Source organism: Phacochoerus africanus, chromosome X, assembly GCF_016906955.1.
Source record: "Phacochoerus africanus isolate WHEZ1 chromosome X, ROS_Pafr_v1, whole genome shotgun sequence".
Lineage (NCBI taxonomy): Eukaryota > Metazoa > Chordata > Mammalia > Artiodactyla > Suidae > Phacochoerus > Phacochoerus africanus.
Genome location: NC_062560.1, coordinates 40,517,962 through 40,527,797, shown reverse-complemented (window position 1 = coordinate 40,527,797; position 9,836 = coordinate 40,517,962).

The following is a 9,836-nucleotide window of genomic DNA, read 5'->3' as shown; positions in this document are numbered from 1 at the left end:
GGAGACTACGTCCAAGTTTGGGTATTACGAATGAAGCTGCTATGAACATTCATATACAGGTTTCTGTGTGAACATAAATTTTCATTTTTCTGGGATAAATGCCCAAGAGTGCAACTGCTGGCTCACATGGTAGTTTCAGTTTCTCAAGACACTGCCAAAGTGTTTTTCAGAGTGGCTGTGCCATTTTACATTCCCACCAGCAACGTGTGAGCATTCCAGTTTCTCTGCATGCTCACCAGCATTTGGTATTGTGACTATTTTTTTATTTAAGTCATTTTTGTATATGTGTATGGACGTCTTCATTTGCATTTCACTAATGGTTAACGATGTTGAACATCTTTCCATGTGCTTATTTGCAATCTACATAGCCTCTTCTGTGAAATGCCTTTTGTCCATTTTCTAGTTTGATTATTTTACAGTTCAATTTTGAGAGTTCTTTGATTTGCAAATTTTTTCACAATCTGAGCCTTATCCTCTTACAGACACTTTTGCAGAGCAAAAATTTTTAGTTTTGATGTGGTTCATTTTATCAAATTTTCTTAGTGCTTTTGGTACCCTAGTAAAATGTAATCCAGAAAAATTCTTTTTTCCAAATCATGAATTTCCTAATGAAGTAACATGGCATTAGGATGTATAGAAATGGAACTTTAGGAGTTCCCGTCAAGGCTTGGCAGTTAACGAACCTGACTAGGATCCATGAGGATGTGGGTTCAAACCCTGGCCTAGCTCAGTGGGTTAAGGATCCAGCATTGCTGTGGTTGTGGTGTAGGCCGGCAGCTACGGCTCCGATTTGACCCCTAGCCTAGGAACCTCCATATGCCTTGAGTGCGGCCCTAAAAAGACAAAAAAAAAAAAAAAGGAACTTTATTATTTAAGTTTGATTTTCCTTTGGAAGAAGGAATCTGAAAGTGTTCAGTTCCAGTTCCAACTCTTCAACATCACCTCCTCTGCTTAAACTCCTTTGCTGTCACCCTTTGGTCACTCATTTTTAAGTATGAAACTCAGCCAGGCTGGCTATTTAAAACCTGGGACATAAAATGGTGTAAGTGGATTGCTAAAAAAGAATAACTTCCACTTAAAGGTCAAAGCAAATGACCTTCCCATCTTTGAAATAGTTTACATTTTTTCTTCTACATTAGTACATCAAATAACATGTGTCATAAGGCAAAGTTTTTTTTTTCTTTTTCTTTTTAGGGCTGCACCCAAGGCACACAGAGGTTTCCAGGCTAGGCATCGATTTGGGCTACAGCTGCCGGCTGACACCACAGCCACAGCAACACCAGATCCAAGCCGCATCTGTGACCTACACCACAGCACATGGCAACGCTGGATCCTTAACCTACTGAGCTAGGCCAGGGACTGAACCCACAACCTCATGGCTCCTAGTCGGATTCATTTCTGCTGCACCATGACGGGAGTTCCTATTTTTTAAAATGATAGTCAAAAGCCACTACATTGGTTACTTTAAATTATAACCTCAATTTGACAAACACTGAACTCAAAGGAGTTTAATATTTTCACTTGAAGGATTTTGTTCTTCTCTGGGTGCAAATATTGCCTGGGAGCAATTATCAGCCATTCACACCTTGGAGGAAATGAAGAATGAGGTATGGCTATTGATGGGGTAAAGAGGGTGGGCCAGAATTGGTGGAGGAGGGGGTTACACAAATTAAAGGAGAGAAAGAGGTACCCAGAAGTGAACACTTGGGAAGGGAGGGGAGGAAAAAAATGAGAAAAGAATGGAGGTTTAAGTTCACTAGCTTTCAAAGTTATGACTGGCTTTCAGTGAGTCATGAACTCTGAACTATCATCAAGGGGCCACAAAATCTTAGCAAAGAAATGATGAGGAAAAAGATAGTTCTCTTCTGCACCCAAGCAAAGCAATACTTCTACCACTAATTCTAATTGCCGTTTATTGAGTATATGCAATGCATCATGTACCAGGGCTTTGAAAGCCTTACCTCGTTCAGTTATGTCAACAATCCTTTGAAATAGTATTTTGCCCATTTTAGAAGTGAGAAAATTAAAAAAAAATTTTTGTTCGTTTATATACTTATTTTTCAGAAGCATGCACATAAAATTTTATTATGGAAAATCAGGTTTGCCCAACAAAAAACTCTCTTTACTGCAAAGCAACTAACTATTTTTTTGAAAGAGATTTCTAATGCCTCTCCTTCATTGACTGGTCTTAGCCAAGCATCTTCATAGAAGTGAGAAAATTTTGGAGTTCCCGTCGTGGCGCAGTGGTTAACGAATCCGACTAGGAACCATGAGGTTGCGGGTTCGGTCCCTGCCCTTGCTCAGTGGGTTAACGATCCGGCGTTGCCGTGAGCTGGGGTGTAGGTTGCAGACGCGGCTCGGATCCCGCGTTGCTGTGGCTCTGGCGTAGGCCGGTGGCTACAGCTCCGATTCAACCCCTAGCCTGGGAACCTCCATATGCCGAGGGAGCGGCCCAAGAAATAGCAACAACAATAACAACAACAACAACAACAAAAAAAAAAAGACCAAAAAATTTTTATTTTTATTCATTTTTTATTTATTTGCTTTTTATTGTTATTATTTTTTAATAGTTATTTCCCCAATACAATTTTTTTCTACTGTACAGCATGGTGACCCAGTTATACATACACATACACATTCTTTTTTCTCCCATTATCATGCTCTATCATAAGTGACTAGACATAGTTCCCAGTGCTACACAGCAGGATCTCATTGCTAATCCTTTCCAAAGGCAATAGTTTGTATCTATTAACCCCAAGCTCCCAACCACCCTACCCCCTCCTCCTCTCCCTCCCCCTTGGCAACCACAAGTCTATTCTCCAAGTCCATGATTTTCTTTTCTGTGGAAAGGTTCATTTGTGCCTTATATTAGATTCTAGATATAAGTGATATCATATGTATTTGTCTTTCTCTTTCTGACTTGCTTCACTGAGGATGAGAGTCTCTAGTTCCATCCATGTTACTGCAAATGGCATTATTTTGTTCTTTTTATGGCTGAGTAGTATTCCACTGTGTATATATACCACATCTTCCTAATCCAATCATCTGTCAATGGACATTTGGGTTGTTTCCATATCTTGGCTATCGTGAATAGAGCTGCAATGAACACGTGGGTGCATGTGTCTTTTTTAAGGAAAGTTCTGTCTGGATATATGCCCAAGAGTGGGATTGCTGAGTCATATGGTAGTTCTACGTATAGATTTCTAAGGTATCTCCATACTGATCTCCATATGGTTGTACCAGCTTACAATTCCACCAACAGTGCAAGAGGGTTCCCTTTTCTCCATACCCCCTCCAGCATTTGTTATTTTTGGACTTATGAATGATGGCCATTCTGACTGGTAGGTTTGATTTGCATTTCTGTAATAATCAGTGATGTTGAGCATTTTTTCATGTGCCTGTTGGCCATCTGTACATCTTCCTCGGAAAAATGCCTATTCAGGTCTTTTGCCCATTTTTCCATTGGATTGTTGGCTTTTTTGCTGTTGAGTTGTATAAGTTGCTTATATATTCTAGAGATTAAGCCCTTGTCAGTCGCATCATTTGAAACTATTTTCTCTGTAAGTTGTCTTTTTGTTTTCTTTTTGGTTTCCTTTGCTGTGCAAAAGCTTGTCAGTTCGATTAGGTCCCATTGGTTTATTTTTGCTCTTATTTCTGTTGCTTTGGGAGACTGACCTTAGAAAATATTCATAAGGTTGATGTCAGAGAATGTTTTGCCTATGTTCTTTTCTAGGATTTGATGTTGTCTTGTCTTATATTTAAGTCTTTAAGCCATTTTGAGTTTATTTTTGTGCATGGTGTGAGGGTATGTTCTAGTTTTTCACTGATTTGCATGCAGCTGTCCAGGTTTCCCAGAAATACTTGCTGAAAAGAATGTCTTCTTCCCATTTTATGTTGCCAGGAGTGAGAAAATTTTAAATAAACAAAATTCCATAGTTTGCCCAAATCCACAGCTGCTAGGTGGTAGAATGAGAATTCAAACCCTAGCCTGTCTGGCTTACTCAGATATAGTCTTTTCCACACTATACAACCCTGGCTCAATGCAGGTCCTTGAAAGTGATATGTCTTCCTTCCCCATTCTCCCCTAAGCACACACGTCTGCCCTGACAGTGTAGTGTGGGGGAAGCGGGGGCGGGGGGGGGGGGTGGAGGAGGTTGGCTGCTGTTCTGTACAGCTAAGAAGTGGGACTGGTCTGAGGAGAATGTTCTCCAAGCTAGGAGATGCCCCCCCTGCAGACCTCCCTCCAGCCCAAAGTTCTCATGCTACCTCCCCCCATCCCCTGGTCTGAGCCTGTGCTCAGTAAGGAACCTGAGACATTTGCTCATACAAAGATGCCACCTGATGAATGCCTATTTGTCAATTGCACTTTCCACAAGTGAACAAACATGTACCAAGTGTGGCCATGTGTCAGGCAGGGGCAGTAGCCAGGACTTGGGAGAGAAAGATGCATGAAACGCAGCCTCTGCTCACAAGGAGGTCAGGGTCATAGGGCAGACCCGCATGGTCCTGAAATGATCATTCAGGAAGCCTGCCAGGGAAGAGGATGCCTGTAGTAAAAGAGGGGCGAGTCCTGATTTCGATTACATGACTATGTGAAAGCCCAGAAGTGATCTCCAGATGCCTGTGGAGAGAGCAGCAGCCTGGAAGAGCTCTGGTCTCTTCTGAGTTCCTTCTGTCTGAAGGTAAGGACAGAGGGAGCCTCGACCTTGAGACCTGGTCTGTTTCAGGGGAAGAGGAGGCCCAGTTCACTCTTTTTTTTTTTTTTTTCTTTTTTAGGGCTGCACTCGTGGCATACACAAGTTCCCAGACTAGGGGTCGAATTGGAGCTATAGCTGCCGGCCTACACCACAGCTCATGGCAATGCCACATCCTTAACCCACTGAACGAGGCCAGGGACCGAACCTACATCCTCATGGATCCTAGTTGTGTTTGTTACTGCTGAGCCACAATGGAAATTCCCCCAGCTCACTCTTGACTGGGGCTGGGGAGGAGCGTGATACTTAAGGGATTAGGGTCAACCCATAGAAAGGATTCACAAGTGGGGAGGTAGGGAGATGAGGCCAGCAGAGGGAATAACACATGGTTCTGCATTGTGCTCTGCGTCAACTTGGAGAATCCTTTCCCACATGCCGACACTCAGAGTTTTGTTTTTTTCAGGAGGAGAGGCAAGTCAGGCTAGAGCAGGACAGAAAGGAGAAAGGGAAGAGCGAAGAGGATGAGAGACTCAAGGTGTGTAGGGAACTATGGAGACAGAAAGGACAGCAGCCAAGACCATAAACCTCTTGCATTTTTTTACTGTGTTAACATTTGGTGTCCCTTTCTTGGGCCATTGAGCCAGTTTCTGTTTTATAAATGGTCTCTGAGTCCTGCCATGCTTGTGCTACCCTGGTGACAAATCGGGTCTTTGGGGAGGGCCCCTTGGCCAGAGGCTGGCAAGTGGGGACAGACGTGAGGAGTGGGAAAGAGCAAATGCCAACACTATGAGGTGGCTGGAAAGATGGTTTGGGAGCCACAGGGGAGTGAGATGATGTCACGTGGAGGGCCAGACCTCTCAGAAGCCACTTTTTTTTTTAAATTATAGTTGATTTACAATGTTGTTTTAGATTCTGGTGTGCGGCAAAGTGGTACAAAAGAATATATATATTATTTGCCATAAATTTTTTCTTTTTTTAAAATTATAGTTGATTTCCAATGTCGTGCCAATTTCTGCTATACAGCAAAGTGACCAGTCATACATAGATATATACATGTGTATGTGTATACACACACACATTCTTTTCCTCAAACTATCTTCCATCATGCTCTATCCCAAGAGATTGGCTATAGTTCCCTGTGCTACGTAGGACCTCACCGCTTATCCATTCTAAATGCAATAGTTCGCATCTACTAACCCCAAGCTTCCAGTCCATCCCACTCCCTCCTCCCTCCACAATGGTTTATTATAGGGTATTGAATAGAGTTCCCGGTGCTCTACAGTAGGACCTTGTTGTTTATTTTATATACAGTCGTTTGTATCTGTTAACTCCCAGGAGCCACCTTTATGATCAGCCCCCCACCCCACCCCCGCCGCCAACTTGCCAACTTGTTCTTTGGATTTTCCCCACCCTGCAGTCTCAGGTGGCAGCCTACACTCCCCTCCCACCCTCCCCACCTCCACTCACACTCCCCCCTCCACCCCCACTCCCCCCTCCACCCCAGCGCTTTGACAACCCTCCTCATACTCTTGATGCCCAACACAAAACCACTCCTTGATTATTAAGATTATCGGGGAGAAATTCAGGCAAGGAGAGGAGCTTTGAAAACCCCAATGTAGGGAGGAACACACCCGGCAATCTTTTATAAGAAACTCAATCAAATTTGTGCTATCATTTTAAAATGGAAAAGTCAGTCCATAAGCCACACCATGCAGCATTTATACACATATGTCAGGGACGGTGGGGTTGAGGGAGAAAAGGCTGAGCTCTTTGCCAGCGTCCACACTGGTTGGGTTTTAGCAGCTGAAGCTGCATGTGCAGGGGCTTTTGGAGGATTTAAGGATGCAGGCTGCAAAAAGTCTGGAGAAAACCGAAAATTGCTGGTGTATGTCTGTGTTTGAGGCGGGGTGGGGTCTGGGGGCTGGTGTGTGGGAAAGCTGCCTGAGGCATTTTTTTTCTCAGCAGTATAAACACAGTCCGCTAATATAAGGTTATACATTATTAGCTCTTAAAAATATAAAAAATTGTTTTTCTCATTGTGTAGGCAGAGCATATTTGCATCACTGAACCTGCCTATGCATGCTGGGTACTAATATCTTATTCTTTCAAGGAGCCTTCTTTTTCCTCTTCTTTCCCCCCCCCCCCCCCCCCCCCCCGTTTTAAAGCAGACTCTTTGAAAGGTGCATATGAACCCAGTTTCCATAGCAATTGCAAGCATCAGTGATAACCCAGAGCTTCTAAGTTATAATATACAGGCTACCCTATTAATGAGTTTCAAACTGCATTTCCATGAGACAACGGCTCAGTCCCCGATAGACAAGGTCACACCCCATCTCCAAACTTTAAATTAAATCAGGATAGATCAAAATGCAACAGAAGGAGTGTCCTTTTGGAAAGTGTGCTGTTAAAAAAAAAACACATTCTTCGTGGAGGCAAAACAGTTGCTTTTCTGGTTTGTAGTGCCCAGATGGAAAAATCCTAAAACAGATACAGCTTCTTCTGGGTTATTAATGGCATGTTGTCATTTCCTTATGCTATTTGTGAGTGAGTTTTTCCCATGGTAGCTCTGACTCTAAGAAAGCACATAATCCTTTACCCCAGAACGAGCTGATGTGATGGTTAAGTCTTGCTAGGTCTGGAATGACACTGGTTCAACTGTACTTTATTAACTTGTTTATTCACACGCTACAGGCCATGACTCAGTGCTTGCCTTCGAGGAGCCCCCAGATTAGTGGGGGAGCTCAGCCTTGTCACCAGACCATTTCTATACTGTGCAAGGATGCTTTGCAGAGGCCCTCAAGGGGCATTGCCCAAGGGCTTAAAAGGCCTCCCCACAGAGTGGATTTCCAGGATGACACTTGGAGGCCAAGTGGAATTTAACCAAATGATGAGAGGTGGGCCCAGGGAGATTGGCATTCCAGAGGTAGGTCAAAGGCAGTCTGGCTTGTTCCAGGGAGCTGCATGGGGTCCTATCAAGGAGAATTCGAGGGATTCAAGAGGTAAGAAGGGCTCTGAAAGGTTTCAGACACCAAGGCCAAGGGAGCCAACTGACATTTAAGAAGGAGAGAGACATAATCAGACTCCTATTTTTGGAAGGCCAGAGGTTACAAGGTAGGGCCTGGAAAGGAACCGGGTTGGAAGGGCAAAGCTGGAGACAGGAAAACAAATGTGACATTGGTCTCCGGAAGCTAATGATTTTAACGTTCAAATGTGAAACCTCTTCCTCTCTCACTCATAGCAAAGGCATAGCATCTTCACTATACCAGCACCAGGCATCAGCACTGCAGCATCAGTGTCACTCAGAGCTGGTTAGAAATGCAAATTCTGGGAGTTCCCGCTGTGGTGCCAAAGGAAACAAATCCGACTAGGAACCATGGGTGGCGGGTTTGGTCCCTGGCCTCGCTCAGTGGATTAAGGATCCGGTGTTGCATGCGCTGTGGTGTAGGTCACAGATGCAGTTCGGATCTGGGGTTGCTGTGGCTGTGGTGTAGGCCGGCAGCTGTAGCTCTGATTGGACCCCTGGCCTGGGAACTTCCATATGCGGCTCTAAAAAGACAAAAAATAAAATAAATTTTTTAAAATTGGCTTCAGCCATTCTTTAAAAAAAAAGAAATGCAAATTCTCAGGCCCTGCCCCAGACATACTAAATCAGCATCTCTGGGGCTAGTGCCTGGCAATCTGGGCTTTAACAAGCTTCCTGGGGAAATTCTTATGGATGTTCAAGTTTGAGAACCTCTGCTGTACAATACAGCTTTTTAAAAAATTCTTATTTTTTATTGAAATGTAGCTGATTTACAATGTTGTGTTAATTTCTGCTGTACAGCAAAGTGATTCAGTTTCTATATATATACATACATATTGAATTATATTCTTTTTCATATTCTTCTCCATTATGGTTTATCACAGGATATTGAATATACTTCCCTGTGCTATAGAGTAGGACCTTCCATTCAATACATAATAGTTAGCATCTGCTAATCCCAAACTCTCAATCCATCCCTCTCCCACCCCTTGGCAACTGGCAATCACAAGTCTGTTCTCTATGTCTAATGTGGCTTCTTTTTTTTGCCGTGCCTGCAGCATGTGGAAGTTCCTGGGCCAGGTACTGAACCTGTGTCACAGCAGCGACAACACCAGATCCTTAACCACTAGGCCACCAGGGAACTCCATAATACAGCTTTTTAATTAGCTGATCTCAACTCCTGTGGGACAGACCTCACTGTGTGTTTGTGTGTGTCAAGTGCCAATTTTGCAAAAAGTCATCACAATGAATGTCAGGACAATGCATAGGTTCGCTGAGAAATTCGCACACGTATGCTGTCTGATTCAGATTATCACTCTACTCAATCCGTCCCCAATTCTGCATATACAGCTCTGTCCCTAGTCCCTCCTGCTCACCCTTCTGTACATTGTTCCCCCAAACACACACCCCCACACATTCCTGCTGCCATCTGCAGAGTCCCAGGTTTTGTCCATAGTTCCATCTTTGCCTGGGCTATTCATCTTGCCCAAAATATATATCTTTCTGGGCTTTTTTTTGACAGGGGGGCTTTTGTTTGTTTGTTTTTTCTTTTTTGACTCCTCCAAGGCATATGGAGTTCCCCAGCCAGGGATCAGATCTGAGCCACAGTTTTGACCTATGCTGCAGCTGTGGCAATGCCAGGTCCTCAACCCACTGTGCTGGGCTGGGGATTGAACCTGTGTCCTGGTGCTGTAGAGATGCCTTTGATCCTATTGCACCACAGTGGGAACTCCTATCTTCCTGATTTTACTGCAGGTTTTATTCAGTCTTTCACATCCTGTGCTAACCACCACTCAAACAACTAAGTCAGAGTAGTAGGTGCCTGCCTGTCTTGGGAGATGCAGAAGAGTACAGTAATTGACAGTGAAAGATTTAGAATCAAAAAAAAATCTAGGTTTGGGACTTCCCTTATGGCTCACAAGGTAACTACATAGCAGTGCTTCCACAGTGGCTGTGGCTTGATCCCTGGCTCGGGAGCTTGCATATACCTCAGGTGCGGCCACTTGTAAAAAAAAAAAAATCTAGGTTTGAATCCCAGCTTTACCATAGATTAGCTGAGTGACCCAACAGAAAGCACGTCACTTCTTTGAATCAAGTTTCCGAATCATCCACCGAAGGCA